Source organism: Apodemus sylvaticus, chromosome 7 (genome assembly GCF_947179515.1).
Source record: "Apodemus sylvaticus chromosome 7, mApoSyl1.1, whole genome shotgun sequence".
NCBI lineage: Eukaryota > Metazoa > Chordata > Mammalia > Rodentia > Muridae > Apodemus > Apodemus sylvaticus.
The window spans coordinates 6,420,653-6,435,839 of NC_067478.1; the positions used below are offsets into that span (position 1 = coordinate 6,420,653).

Sequence of the window (15,187 nt, forward strand, 5' to 3'; positions counted from 1 at the left end):
GAACAAAAGGGTGGGGGATGTGAAGTCCTGTAGCCAGGGTCACTTCAGGAAAGGGTCTAGGTCAACTCGGAGCATCTTTCCTTCATACCAAATAGACTGAAGAGCCAGGCAGGAGGAGGTCTTGTGGCTCCTACTATTGTTAGTAGGAGAGGAGACTGATGAGTGGATTAGGAGTGGTCAGTGCCTCTTACAGGGATGAGGTATGATCTCACAGTCTGTCAGATGCAGCATCTCTTGAGGTGGGGCAAATGGGGAAATAGAAGACCGCCAAAGGCCCCTTTTCACCAGATATCACATCGTTATCAATGTATATCTACAGAAGACCTGCGTTCTAAGCTTCAGGAAATTCTTGCTGCAAGGACCTGTGTGGTCAGTCTTTGCCAGCACCTATGATTTTGAGTTTCACCTGAATGTTAGTTGCCCTCGCAGATGTATCCAGGAATTTCCTTAAGAGTGCAGGTCAAGCATCAATTACCCGTTATTGTATCAAAGCAGAGGATCAAAGATGGAGGTGGTACAGTACTTCTATAATCCCTGCATTCCAGAGGCTGGGGAGGGAGGAGCGTGAAGTCAGGGTCAGCCTGGACTACTGCCTCAAAACAAGCAAACCGAGCTTGTGTATGCGGTCGGTCGTCTTCGACCATCCTGTAGTTCGGGTTCAAAGTGGGGGTCCAGGGCAGGGGTGCCTGTGGAAGAAGGAGGGAGGGACGAATCAGGCTGGTCCAGCCATGAGGCAGCCGCTGCGCCAGTCCTGAGGACGGGAGGAGTGGAGATGGGATTGAGACTGGTAAGCCATTCCAACAGATGCTGAGATGCAGCAGGAGGGTGAACCACAGATGCAGCCATGCCGGCAAGGAGCAGGAGAGGGCACCCAGGAGAGGAATTACAATGTGAAAGGCTGGAAGACGAACCTTCTTCTTTGCCTAGATTTTTCAGCCATGGCTTCCTGTCTAGGAAGAATCTTGTCGTTTTCAACACAAGAGCCATTACCCAGGAGATGGAATTAGCCTGCAATGGGATAGCCATGGGGTTCATGTGATTACCTTAACTCAAAGAAACTGTCAAAACCTATTCCTTACTCAGGGCTGCTGCATTTCCAGGGCTGCGTGGCTGTGGTAACTGGTGAGAGCATTTCTGCCACCACAGAAAGTTCTGCCGTGGCCTCTAAGTGTGCTATGCTATTGGCATCTGTACTTGTGTGCATGCGTTTCTAGGGATGCTTATCTCTGTGCTTCTAGGTAGTGTTTCGAGTTTTGATCCCAGAGTGGGTGGATCTTCTTGTGCCAGCTACCCCATGTTCTGGGCACATGGGTTCTCCAAAGGACAAAATGGCAGTGCTGGGCTTTCCACGATTTGAGTGAGGAGGTGGTAGTGGGGATGGTCATGGGTAGAGCCATGTGTCTCTTGTGGCTTTCACACTCCAGTTTGGTGCTCTTCTGTCCCACATGAGAAGCCCAGCTGGGATAGAACTGCTCCCATACTCCGTAGGACCCAGGGGATCTCTAGAATCAACAAACTACACTAGACTGAATCGAGGGCCAGAAGGAATGTGCTTAGGGCTTTGGAAGCTCGGCAGGAAGCTGAGTAAGGAGGTGACTTCAACCTGGAGTCTGCTAGAGAGAAGCCCATGGAGGTTGATACCCCTCACCCCATCTGCCCAGCCTTTCCCTGGTGGCTACCCCAGGGCAAGGGGCCCAGGGAGAACCTTTTGTTAATCTCCAACTGCATTTTGCTCTATTGTATAGTATTCCAGTGACAGAATCCACTCAAGAGAGTTGGGGCCGAGGTTATCAAGGAGCTGAGTTCTGAGTTCAGGTGCCCACGTGGCAGTGGATGACGCCTCCTGGCCCTTCAGACCGTTGACATGGCCGGGAGGCCCTAGAAATCACCTCAAGTCTCCAGTCCAGGACACAGCTGCCTAGGGGAGTCCCAGGGAAAGGCGGCAGGTAGTGTATCCTCTCTGAGTTTTCTTCTCTTACACCCCCATTCCTCCTCTGTGTGTGTGTCTGCTATGTACGATCGATCCCACACAGAAGATTCCATGGCTCACTGATGCCCAGGGATTTATTCTATGTTCTTATCAACAGAGACTGAATGGCCTGAAAGGTGACGGACTCCAAGGCGACGACTGTGGAATCTACCTGATTCCAAATCACTGGCAGTTCCAGCGCACAAGGCCCCTTGCGGAGAGGAGGTGAAGAGAAACAAGCTGGGAGGAGGTGAGGACCCATCTGCTCTGCCCTCCGCCCCTTGACTCCCCAGTTAGCACACTGTTTGCACCTGTTCCTGACAGACATTTCCCTGTGTATCCTCCTGTAGGCCCACTGCTTGGCTACAAAGTGGATGGCCCACCTCCTCAGGTCTCCAGGAAGTTGCAGAAACACAGTGAGGTGACATTACTGACAGGAAGGAATCAAGAAGCAGTGGCCTCATGCTGGCATCCTTCAGACTGAAGTCCTGGGGCCCAGTTCTGAGTCAGACTGTCTCCTTCCCCCAATCCCCTTTCATTTTTCTTTTCTTGGCTCAGGGAATTTTAACCAGGAATTGCTTTAATAGGTAAAATTGGGCGTAAGTTTGTTCCCAAATTGACCTTGTTTCCGAACATGTTACTAGGAATCTGGGAGAGCCCAACCAGCATCATGACTTATTAGCTGACGAATCCAGAGTCTGCTCTTAGAGTTCAAAAGTCCCATTAATAACAAATAATATAAGAACTGACCCAAAAGGGGTTCAAGGACATTTATTATTAGCATCTAAGAACATAAAGCAGGAGAAGGCAGAACTGTACATCTCAGCAGCTGCCCACAGGAGGAAGACAGAGAAGGCAGTGTCGCCCTGCAGCTTAAGTTAAGCCAGCAGGAAGGTCAGCCACATGGTGGGACAGCAGCCACAAGGTGGGCGGGGGAGGCTCTGCAGAAAGGCCAGAGAGTCCAGGAAAGGTGCTTCTAAGAGAGATGGAAGCAAGGGAGAGCTGTGATTTTCTGAGTAGTTCAGGCAGGCAGGCAATCTCAGTCATGCAGGGCTACACTAGTGGGTGGGAATTCTGCAGAGGGAAAGGACAGTATCTCATTAAACGGATAATTATTCCTCTTACCTCCTTATAAGGCTTAACGTGGTCCCACCTTCTTGAGGGATGGTCCCTTTGCCAGGCGATTGGCCTGCCCAACTGGAATGTTGGGTATCCACCTAAGTCATTCTCTTGACTGGAAGGGAACAGTTTCCCTTTAATGTCACTCTAAGGAACAGATTCTGTTCCCAGAGATGTCCTGAATCTCAGGCTAGGTAGTACACAGGGCCATGTTGTTGGCCTAGCATAGATCTCATCTTTAGCTTCAAAATGCATGTCCTTTCTGTTTTCTCAAGTTTGGATTTAGGTCATGGCATATAGAAGCCAAGTTGCTTAGCTGCCAAAGACTCCTTTAACTGTGGAACCGGCCACCGTTAAAACCCAGTCAGATGTGTGTTACACACGGGGCTCATGTGTGTTGTTTGATATGAGTGTTGAACTACAAAGGAACACACGCCCCGCAGTTTGAGATTCAGCTCCCTCTGATCCTACACTGAGAACAGTAGACAATGTTTTAAATATCAAAAGCGACTTTCAGCTGCTTTGAATCTTTTGGGCAATTTTGGGTGGTTTCACTCTGCCATTTTCTAAGATCCTATAGGAACAGGAGACCAACGACCTTAACAACTGCATTGCTCAGGCCTCTGCGGACCTGCCTGCCTGGGAAGCAAAGGCGTGCCTCTGCAGTGGGCTTTGGCAGCGGGGATGTCTCTGTGTCTGTCCTGTAACTACGTCTGCCTTACAATAAAATATTTTGCTTGACTCAGCAATAAAGTCTCTGTCAATTTCCTGCCCGAGTGTGTCTTTAGTGGTTGTGTCAGCAAGTCCAGGAGAGACCTACAAGAGATGTCTTCTGTAGAGCTCTCGGCTATAAGGAGCCATGTCACTCCTTCAGAAGTGGCACGAACACTCTGAGGAGCTGGCTCAGCTCAGTAAGGTGTTTGCTATTCAAACTCAAGGACCTGAGTTTGATCCTCAGAACTCACACGGAACAAGAACAACACACCCACCCCCTAAACTGGACATGGTGGCTTGTGCTTGTGATCCCAGCCTTGGGGAGGCAGATAAGCAGCTCCCCGGGACTCACTGGCAGCCAGCCTGCTCTGCCTAATGCCCCATGCAAACCCACACTCAGTAAACAGTGGTTATTTCATTGTTAAAGAATGACAGAGTGACTTGGGATAATCAGATGGCCTCTGGGTAGCTGCATAGGCCCGCTTCCTTAAGGTCATTAAAAGGAAAGTTGGAGATCCATGGGACAGAAGTCAGGAGATGAGACACTGCTACTTCCTCATCAGTCACATGGCCAGATGCCTCAGTTTCTCTTTACATGAAATGGGTCCAGTGCTTTTTGTCACTCATGGAGATGACCCTGTCTTCTTCATAGAAAGGGACTTACTGTGCGTGGTAAGAGAACAAACTTGCCACACAAGCATAAGGACCTCAGTTTGGATCCCCCAACCTCCATAAAGCTGTATGTGATTGGGTGGATCTATAAGCCCAGCACTCCTACAGTGCGATGGAGAGTGGTCACAGGAATCTCTGGAAGGCCATGGGCCAGCTAGCCTTGCATATACAGTGGTTAGCAGGAGACCTTGTTGCAAACAAGACAGAAGATGTGGACTGAAACCTCCCTCTGTGTGTGTACTATGACACATGTGTACCTGCAATCATGTGCTCATGTGCACTTGGCAACACACACACACACACACACACACACACACACTCACTATATTCATATATATATATGAAACAACCTCAGGTCCACACCATGATTATGGTAGGTGAGTGCCTCCTTCTAAACCTGTGTTTCTCAACCTGTTGGTCACAACCCCTTTGAGGTCACATATCAGATATCCTGCATATCAGATATTATCATTATGATTCATAGCAGTAGCAAAATTACAGTTATGAAGTAGTGAAGAAAATAATTCTATGGTCGGGGGTCCCCACTACACGAGGAACTGTATTAAAAGGCTGAAGTGTTGGGAGGATTGCAAACCCCTGCTCTAAACAAACACTGAGCAGGAGCTCTCTTTCACCGTGGAGATGTCTTCCCAGAGGCGGCCACTTCGGAGGGCATTAGGACCATCTCTAGGAAGCAAGTTTGAACTTGCCCTGCATACCATTGCCATGTTTGCCATTTCAGAAGGAGCAAAGGTAAAGCTAAGAGCTAAGGTTACCACCTCTGTGGTGTGGCAGTTGTTTTTCCTGATTCCTACAGTATCACAGAGATTGTCCCAGGGTGCAAAGACAGACAAGAGAGGAAAATCTTTTCTACCTTTTCATTGAAATGGTAAAGGGACACTCTCGAGAACCAACTTGAAGTGTTGGGAGCCTCAGCCTTTGACAGCTGAGCTCTCTCTCCAGCTCCTCTTCTACCCTGAAATTGTCACACCAGTGCTAACACGCTAATAACACAGTGGCTCCCAGCCTGCGGGTCACAACCTGTTTGCCAAACCTGTCTCCAAAAAAATATTTACATTATGACCCATGACAGTAGAAAATGACAGTCATGAAGCAGCAATGAAAATAACTTTATAGTTCACTGTCCCCACCACATGAGGAACTGTCTTAAAGGGCCTCAGTGTTGAGGAGGTTGAGAACCACTGGGCTAATCATTGTTCTCCTATGCTGCCCGCTGGGTAAAATATGTTAGGAGCCTGGATCGCTTCATCTTTGTAATGGCAGCATGAAGTTGGTACTCCTGCTTCATGTAGGAGAAACTGAGGCATGAAGTGGATCGGTAACTGAGCCAATCCATCTGATTTCTGAGAGCTGTGGTTGAGGTAGTAGAGGCGTATATCACTCCAAGCCCAGGGTTCTTCCCAGCATGCTCTGTGGCTGGTTTTTTTTTTCCTCATTCATTCTTTGACAATTTCATACATGTATAAAATGGATTTTGGTCATCTACCCTTATCACCCTATCTAATCTTATACTGAACCCTCTGCTTCCCAAGAAGCCCCTCTGCTGCTCTCCTTTCAGAGGTGTGCGCATCTCTCTCTCTCTCTCTCTCTCTCTCTCTCTCTGTGTGTGTGTGTGTGTGTGTGTGTGTGTGTGTGTGTGTGCACATGTGTGTACACCAGTGAGTTTAATTAGGCTAATTAGGGTTGATTGCCGGTAGGTGAAAAGCAGTCACTTACGGATCATGAATACCATTTCAGTTACAACACCTTGAAGAATTGACACTCCGTGCCCGCAGTGACCCTTAACTGCCATCAGTAGGGGTGGGGGTGGGGATTCCATAAGCCGGATCCATGGTGGAGAGGCTCAGGGCGCCATCTTGCCATCTTGTTCAGGTAGCCTCAGGTGCAGTAAGTCAGGAGTTCAGCAGCCAAGCAGTGTAGCACCAGCACTGGCACCCTGTCAACACACATGAGGACTTTTTCTAGCCAGTGAGCCTCTGCCTCTCAGACACTAAGAGCTCCGGCATTCACTCCCATATCTCCACCTCTAACAACCTCTCAGGCAGTGAGTGGAGGGAGAGTCGGGCTCTGAATACCCATGGCGTGGCTCACGGAGGCAGGTTGTAATAGGTTCTGAGGGGTACCCAGTTTGCTCAACTGATTTTCCTTCCTTGTATCCTACGGCCGCCTCTCAACCACTGTTCTCTAGGATCACCATGCCAACAAGGTATTTCGGTGACAGATAATTTCACATCTTAGCTGCTGCTTTTGGGAGGCACCTGAAATGATCCAAAGTTCTGACGCTAGTCAGTTTCAGAAATAACAGGGCATCAGAAAAAAGTACAGTGGTGTAGTCCAGGAAGAATTTCTCCCTGTGTCCTGCTGCTGTCCTGGCATTCTGCTCTGTTGGGAACTGAGGGGTTAAGTTAGCTGATAAAGCACCTGCCTTTAACCCCGAGGAGCTGAGATAGAACCCTAGAACCTGTATAAAGATTGTGTTTGCATTCACTTGTATTTCAAATCTTGAGGAAGCAGAGACAGGAGGATACCTTGGACTAATTGGACAGCCAGCCCAACTTTCTCAAGGGGTCCAGGCCCATGAGAGAACTCTTCTTCATGGGGAATGGTGGGCATTCCTGAGGATACCACCCACAGTTATACTCTGGCCTCTGTGCATGCACACATACAAAAAGACCACACACACTCACCATCACCAAACACAGGAACATGCACACATAAGATCTTCTACACCTGAGACTCAGAGAAGGACTTTCTATCTCTGTAGACAGGCATCTCCATGGTCATTTTCCTTTTAAAGATTAATCTGAACTAACACGTGGGACCAGGCCCAAGCCATCTGACAGTAAGTGAGACTATGGTGAACTGGCTATAATTTAATATACGGAGGGTAATGGGCAAACGGGGAAAGTCTTCAGCTAGAGACCCCACACTGCCTGGAGCTCAAGGTCTCCTATCTGCCTTTGAATCCTTTCTTTGTCAATTAGCATTGATTGGTCATGCCCAAGTGCCTGGTTCTTGTCAAATCCCATTACTGGATACCCAAGATACTATCTGTCTGCAAGCCTTTGTTGTGTGGGACACTGTGTGTGTGTGTATGTGTGCACATGCGCGTGCGCACGCGCGCGCACGCACACACACACATTCTGTGGAGTAGCTAACTCATTGATGAAGACTGTTATATAAAGGCTTTTTCTGCTATGGCAGTCTTGTAGACAGGGTTTCTTTCTCTCTCTCTCTTTTTGCCATTAGCATTATCAACTTTAATTCTGAGTCAAGTTATGATGGTCTAAAAAGCATGTCAGACTGACCTACCTCTGTTGCTTTTAAAGATAAACATAGGAAAATGTCAACTTGGTAAAAGGAAGAAAATGTATTTTCTCTGTGGAGCTCCCAGGGAAGGACCCGCTGTGTAATTTGTTGGTGAAGTGGAGGAGGCACAGGAGTGCGGCTCTCATTCTCTCTCATGTTCTTACCCAGTGTCCACGTCCTAAGAGGCCATGGCTGTCAGCACAGCACATGGCTGAGCATGGAGAGCATGGAGAGCTTCTGTTGTTAGCAGTCCACTTCACCTTTGCTCAAAATAATTGAAGGAGATAGAAGGAATATTTATTGTATTAATTTCCAACTGTACTTTAGATTAAACTAATGGAAGTAGCGTCCAGCCTCTGCCTGACCTGGATGAGAAAGAAGTCTGTGCTCTGCTCCGTCTCTGGCTGTCTGCTGCTCCTGGCTCACGGTTGATCTTTGTATAGGGAAAACATAACAATGGTCACGGTTTTTGGTGTGTTTTGTTGTGGGAGAACCATTCATTTTTCCCTACTATTAGCTAAGATTTTAGAGTCACGAAGCCCTGAAAGTCAGAAGGATTGCTTATTAGTTTTGCCCGCACGAATGTGGGGTTGTCAAAGCCTTATGACCATGGTAACAGATGTTTAGGAAAGCATAGCTCTGAGATCCTAAGTTTGTAACCACATTTCCTAATAGATGTGATGTTGTCGCTATGCTAGTTTTCTCTAGGGCTGGCATCTTGTGGGGCAGAGCTCTTGCAGCACAGAACAGGAGAACCTGAGTTTGAATCCCCAGAACCATGTAAAGCCAGATGAATCAGTGCTTTCCTGCAGTCCCAGTGCCCTTAGGAGACAATGGCAGAGATGAGAGACTCTCCAGACACTACTTCAAACAAGGTGGATGGTGAGAAAACCTGTGGTTGTCCGCCAACCTCCACTTGCACCATGGCTCATGCGTACTCACCCCTGCCCCACACCAAGATTAGTTAATAAATACATTTCATCTAATATCATTCTATACCGCAACAACTGTTCTTTCTACTGTAATAAATATTGCAGAAGCTTCCAAAAAATAATAAAATCTGGGAAGAGAAGGATAAAAAACTCCCACAAACAAAAGAACTTTGTGTCTTGGAATCTCAGAGTCTTGATTTCCTGTACCCACCCCCACCCCACCTCTCCTTACCTGCCTCCTCCTACAGGAGATCTAGTCTCAGTGTGTAAACAAGGTGCCTGCTAGGCCTTCACCTCAGCAGCAATGATAAGTGGCTGTAATAAATGCATGCTGTGAGTGACATTAATAAGACATCATGATCCTGTAGGAAGAGTCAAGCTTCGAGATAAATATCTGCGTTCATTTATACTATCGTTAGGGACCTGAACTTCTGACATGCTGAGCAGGTGTGTTCTGTTTATTTTGGGGCTGGCTGACAAAGTTCTTTAGTTTTCTTGCTCCGCCTTCTGACCTCTCAGGTAGGTGTTCTAGATTCTTCTTTCTTTGTTTGTTCTCCATCCCTTTAGAGTTTTCTTAGAGAACTCATTCTACACAGGCACAAGCCATATCAGTATGTCTAGAAGGCACACATTGATAATCCAGCCACTTCACTCCCACATTGAAGCTTCATGGGTATGCAGTGGTAGGGCACCTCCACTGGGATACCTCCCCCTCCCCTTCCCCCTCCCCTATCTCCCACCCCACCCCCGCCCCAGCAGCTCAGTTACCTGCATGCTTCCTTTCCCCAACCTGCTTTTCCTGCCTCATTTCTCATCTTCTTGAGTCCCAGGCTCAGTATCTGCCTCTCTAACACATTCACACAGCTTGGCCACAGCTGCATCCACAGCTGCATCCCTCCAACATTAATATCTTCATTTTGTCTTCCACTGACAAAAACTACATCTTAGACTCCATGCTGACCTTAAAATTCAGACTTTTCTCATTTCCAGCCTTCCTGCATGGCACTCATTTTAAATATTGCAACAAATGCCCCTCAGAGATCGTTTTATTAGCCGTGTGTTGCTCTGATCCAGAATCTATCCTATTCCCAGGATGAAGTGGGATATGTTCAGTTTCTTCATTCTGTCATTCACAGTCCTGATGTCATTTCTTTTTCTGTATTACTACTGACTTATGCACCTGTGTACTCTATTGATAAACTATTGCTTGGTTTTAAAAGTTTTTAAATCACTTCTTATTATGAGTATGTGTATATGTGACTTTTAGTATGGGTCCATGCCGGTGATTGGTGGTGCCCCCCAAAGCCAGAAGAGGGCAGAGGATTCAGTGGAGGTAGCTGGAATTATGGGTGGTGGCGAGCTGTCTGGTGTGGTCACTGGAACACAAGAGCTGAGCAACATTTGAAGTCTTGCAATGTCATTATCAAGTAGGATCTTACTATCTGCATTCTCTCCTATCATCTCCTTCTTCTGTCTACTGAACTCCGGGAGTCTTTACAGATGTATAAGAAGACTCTTCCTCTAGCATTGCTTATTTCTCAACAAATATTTGCTTTTCTTTCTTCTGTCTTGCTTAATTGTGCAGCAGTCACGTTCTGTCTTAATTCTGGTGGTTCTAATTGCCTAGAACATTATTTTGGGGGTCTTAATCTCTCTCAGGTTTCATGTTAGATGTCTACAGATGCCACCCCAGAAAAAAAAAAGATGTTATTTATTTTCTGTCATATGTTTGAGGCCCTCTCTTGGAGGCCACACTAGGTATAGATTGCCAAGGAACTTATACTGCAGGGGAGGAACCAAGAAAGGAATTGGTCAGTGAAGGTGGGGTCTGTGTTGATCAGAAATCAAAGTAACATTAAAGAAAGGTACTTCCTGAAGACATCCTAATTAGGGAAAGTTTCCTTATTTCAAAAGAGACGTAAAAGCTCTGCAGGCCAGAAGTCTAGGTGATGTGTTCTAAACCATGAAAAACATGCAATCCTGTGATGGGCAGGGCCCTTAGATACTAGGGAGACTAGATTTGGGGACAGACTGAAGCCTCAAGTCAATGTCATATGAGATGACATTGAAAACATTAGGTCATACTGGAATGTACAGGCTACAAAGAGAGTTTGGATGTTAGTCTTTAATTCTGAGTACTGGTTCAGTCTGTTTATGATATTGTAATAAAATATCCAAGGCAGGATATTTTATAAAAACAGAAACATGTCTCCCACAGGTCTGGTGACTGAGAAACCCAAGATTAAAGAATTAATGTGTTTGGTGTCTCAGTTTCCAAGTTGAAGTTGCAGGAAGTAAGTGATGCTGCATCTGCGTGTTCCATTCTGTCTTGAGCTTGCCCCTAAGAGTGCCAGTTCCATCTGAGAAGGCAGAGCCTTCATGCTTCTCGTCAAAGGGTGCACCTTTTCATACCATGGCATTGGGGACTGAGTCTTAGGATGAACCTTGAATCTCATCTAAGCCATAGCAGCAGGGGCGGACACCACTCAGTCTTTGAAGCAATATAATGCTCAGGAGAAGGAGTCACAAAGACACAAAAGAGTAAAGAAGAAAGACATTTATTAGCCTCAGAATGTTAACTCCAAGGGTTGTCAATTTTAAGGTGGGTGAACCAGATGGTCTACAGCTCAATCTCTGAAAAGAGTTTTCCCACAGGGTTAGATGAAAAGCAACACTGGTCACCTCCTTGGTCCCTTCCCCACTGGCCAGGCAGTCTCAACACTCGATCTAATAAATCCCAGTCCAAAGAAAGGCAGACGGAGGCAAACAAAAGGACAAAGGGAAGACCATTTCCCTTCACCAATGGAATGGGGAAACTTCTGAAAGAAAGACCTGTAAAAAAGAAAAAGAATACAGAATCCAGCGTAGCCATTGGTTTCTTCCAGGTGTTGTCATACCGTGCTCGGGGACAAGACCAATCGATGTTCAGTTCCTATGGCCCAAATCAGCGTCCTTTCTGAGGGATGCAGAAACAAGGGTGTACCTTTCTCGAGTGCTCAGCCTCAGTGCTTGGTACTCATGCTCTGACAGCTGAGTCTTTCTGATTTGATATGTAGAGAAAATGACAACTTTGTTAATGAAGGCTAATCATCTTTCTCAGGTCAAAAGAAAGCATTCTATCCAACATGGCCTTAGTGTATGAGTTGTGAATGAACCGAAATGTCCATTGCATAATATATTTAGTTTTTCAACCATACTACTGTACTCGTGCTAGAGACAAAATGGACAGCAGAACTGGGGAGAGAGCTCAGTGTATAAGAGTGCTTACCACTCTTATCGAGGACTGGAGTTTGGTTTCCAGCACCCACATCAGGAGGCTCACAGTCACCTGTAACTCTCAGTCCACAGGATCTGATGCCATCTTCTTGTCTCTTTGAGTATTTGTACACTGCTTGCCAGTCAAGCACAAAGTTCCACTCTGAGAATCCATGTAAGAAAGATAGGGTGTAGAGGTATTAACTTATAAGTGCCCTCTGCAGAGCTGGAAGGAGACTCCGAAGACTGTCTTGGCAGCCAACCTAACCTAATCAATGGGTTCAGGATCTCACTGGGAGAGTTTATTTCAAAAGGTTGATGGCTCCTAAGGAACTATACCCAAGGTTGCCTGTCCTCTGGACTGCACACACATATGTGTACAGTCACTCATACATTTGGGCTCTTGAGTGCATGCGCGAGTGTACACACACACACACACACACACACACACACACACATGTGCGTTCACTGGTCTACAGCATTTTAAAGGATCACAGTCTAAATCCCCAAAGTGTCAGGAGAGGAATCTTAGGACTGGATGTCCATTGCTTAAATTTGCTCTGTAGAGCCGCTAACAAGAGAACTTTCTCTGGAAAGCGACAGTTTGAACTTTTGATCACTCAGGACAGGATCTACTCCTTCATTATCAAATGCAAATCCAAGTGTGTGGGCTTACTCCTGAGTTCTAACTCAGGAAATTCTGGTTCATACAGAGGTCACTGGATAATGCAAAAGTCAGGCAAAGATTAAAACTTAAAAATACAAATGGAAAACTTAAATAAATGGCATCTACCAAACGGCACAGTGTGGCAGGTAATAGAGAGATTGTAGCAAGGTGTCCAGCCTTCATTTGTAGTTCCTTGCAGAAATGCTCGACAGGTATGTTAGTAATATATTTTTTTAAGATTTTCAAATGGTTCAAATGGTATCTCAGATTTTTTTCTTTCTTTTTTTTTGTTTATTCTATATATTTTTTATTTGCATTTCAAATGATTTCCCCTTTTCTAACCCCCCACTTCCGGAAAGTCCCGCAAGCCCCCTTCTCTCCCCCTGTCCTACCACCCACCCCTTTCCACTACCCCATTCTGGTTTTGCCAAATACTGCTTCACTGAGTCTTTCCAGAACCAGGGGCCACTCTTCCTTTCTTCTTGTCCCTCATTTGATGTGTGGATTATGTTTTGGGTATTCGAGTTTTCTAGGTTAATATCCACTAATTAGTGAGTGCATACCATGATTCACCTTTTGAGTCAGGGTTACCTCACTTACTATGATGTTCTCTAGCTCCATCCATTTGCCTAAGAATTTCATGAATTCATTGTTTCTAATGGCTGAATAGTACTCCATTGTGTAGATATACCACATTTTTTGCATCCACTCTTCTGTTGAGGGATACCTGGTTTCTTTCCAGCATCTGGCAATTATAAATAGGGCTGCTATGAACATAGTAGAGCATGTATCCTTATTACATGGTGGGGAATCATCTGAGTATATGCCCAGGAGTGGTATAGCAGGATCTTCTGGAAGTGAGGTGCCCAGTTTTCGGAGGAACCGCCAGACTGATTTCCAGAATGGTTGTACCAATTTGCAACCCCACCAGCAGTGGAGGAGTGTTCCTCTTTCTCCACACCCTCTCCAATACCTGCTGTCTCCTGAATTTTTAATCTTAGCCATTCTGACTGGTGTAAGGTGAAATCTCAGGGTTGTTTTGATTTGCATTTCCCTAATGACTAATGAAGTTGAGCATTTTTTAAGATGCTTCTCTGCCATCCAAAGTTCTTCAGTTGAGAATTCTTTGTTTAACTCTGTACCCCATTTTTTAATAGGGTTGTTTGGTTTTCTGGAGTCTAACTTCTTGAGTTCTTTATATATATTGGATATTAGCCCTCTATCTGATGTAGGAGTGGTGAAGATCTTTTCCCAATTTGTTGGTTGCTGATTTGTCCTCTTGATGGTGACCTTTGCCTTATAGAAACTTTGTAATTTTATGAGGTCCCATTTGTCAATTCTTGATCTTAGAGCATACGCTATTGGTGTTCTGTTCAGAACTTTCTCCCTGTACCGATGTCCTCAAGGGTCTTCCGCAGTTTCTTTTCTATTAGCTTCAGAGTGTCTGGCTTTATGTGGAGGTCCTTGATGCATTTGGATTTGAGCTTACTACAAGGAGACAAGGATGGATCAATTCTCATTCTTCTGCATGCTGACTTCCAGTTGAACCAGCACCATTTGTTGAAAAGGCTATCTTTTTTCCATTGGATGTTTTCAGCCCCTTTGTCGAGGAGCAAGTGGCCATAGGTGTGTGGGTTCATTTCTGGATCTTCAGTCTTGTTCCATTGATCTGCCTGCCTGTCACTGTACCAATACCATGCAGTTTTTAACACTATTGCTCCGTAGTATTGCTTGAGGTCAGGGATACTGATTCCCCCAGACTTTCTTTTGTTGCTGAGAATAGTTTTAGCTATCCTGGGTTTTTTGTTATTCCAGATGAATTTGATAATTGCTCTTTCTAACTCTGTGAAGAATTGAGTTGGGATTTTGATGGGTATTGCATTGAATCTGTATATTGCTTTTGGCAAAATGGCCATTTTAACTATATTGATTCTACCGATCCATGAGCATGGGAGGTTTTCCCATTATTTGAAGTCTTCTTCCATTTCCTTCTTCAGAGTCTTGAAGTTCTTGTCATACAGATCTTTCACATGTTTGGTAAGAGTCACACCAAGATACTTTATACTGTTTGTGGCTATTGTGAATGGGGTCATTTCCCTAATTTCTTTCTCAGCCTGCTTATCCTTTGAGTATAGGAAGGCCACTGATTTGCTTGAGTTGATTTTATAACCTGCCACTTTGCTGAAGTTGTTTATCAGCTGTAGGAGTTCTCTAGTGGAGTTTTTTGGGTCACTTAGGTAGACTATCATGTCATCTGCAAATAATGATAATTTGACTTCTTCCTTTCCAATTTGTATCCCTTTGACCTCCTTATGTTGTCGAATTGCCCGAGCTAGTACCTCAAGTACAGTATTGAAAAGATAAGGAGAGAGGGGGCAGCCGTGTCTAGTCCCTGATTTTAGGGGATTGCTTCAAGTTTCTCTCCATTTAGTTTGATGCTGGCTACCGGTTTGCTGTATATTGCTTTTACTATGTTTAGGTATGGGCCTTGAATTCCTGTTCTTTCCAAGACTTTAAGCATGAAAAAAT

General features: G+C 45.5%; 1 long non-coding RNA gene across 1 annotated transcript; it reads left to right on the forward strand.

Moving 5' to 3' along the window:
* Positions 1–1,733: 1,733 nt before the first annotated feature.
* On the forward strand, positions 1,734–3,830 carry LOC127688426 (uncharacterized). Its single transcript, XR_007978696.1, has 3 exons — positions 1,734–1,946; positions 2,088–2,219; positions 2,320–3,830. It is a non-coding gene; the product is annotated as an uncharacterized LOC127688426 (long non-coding RNA).
* The last annotated feature ends 11,357 nt before the right edge of the window (positions 3,831–15,187 follow it).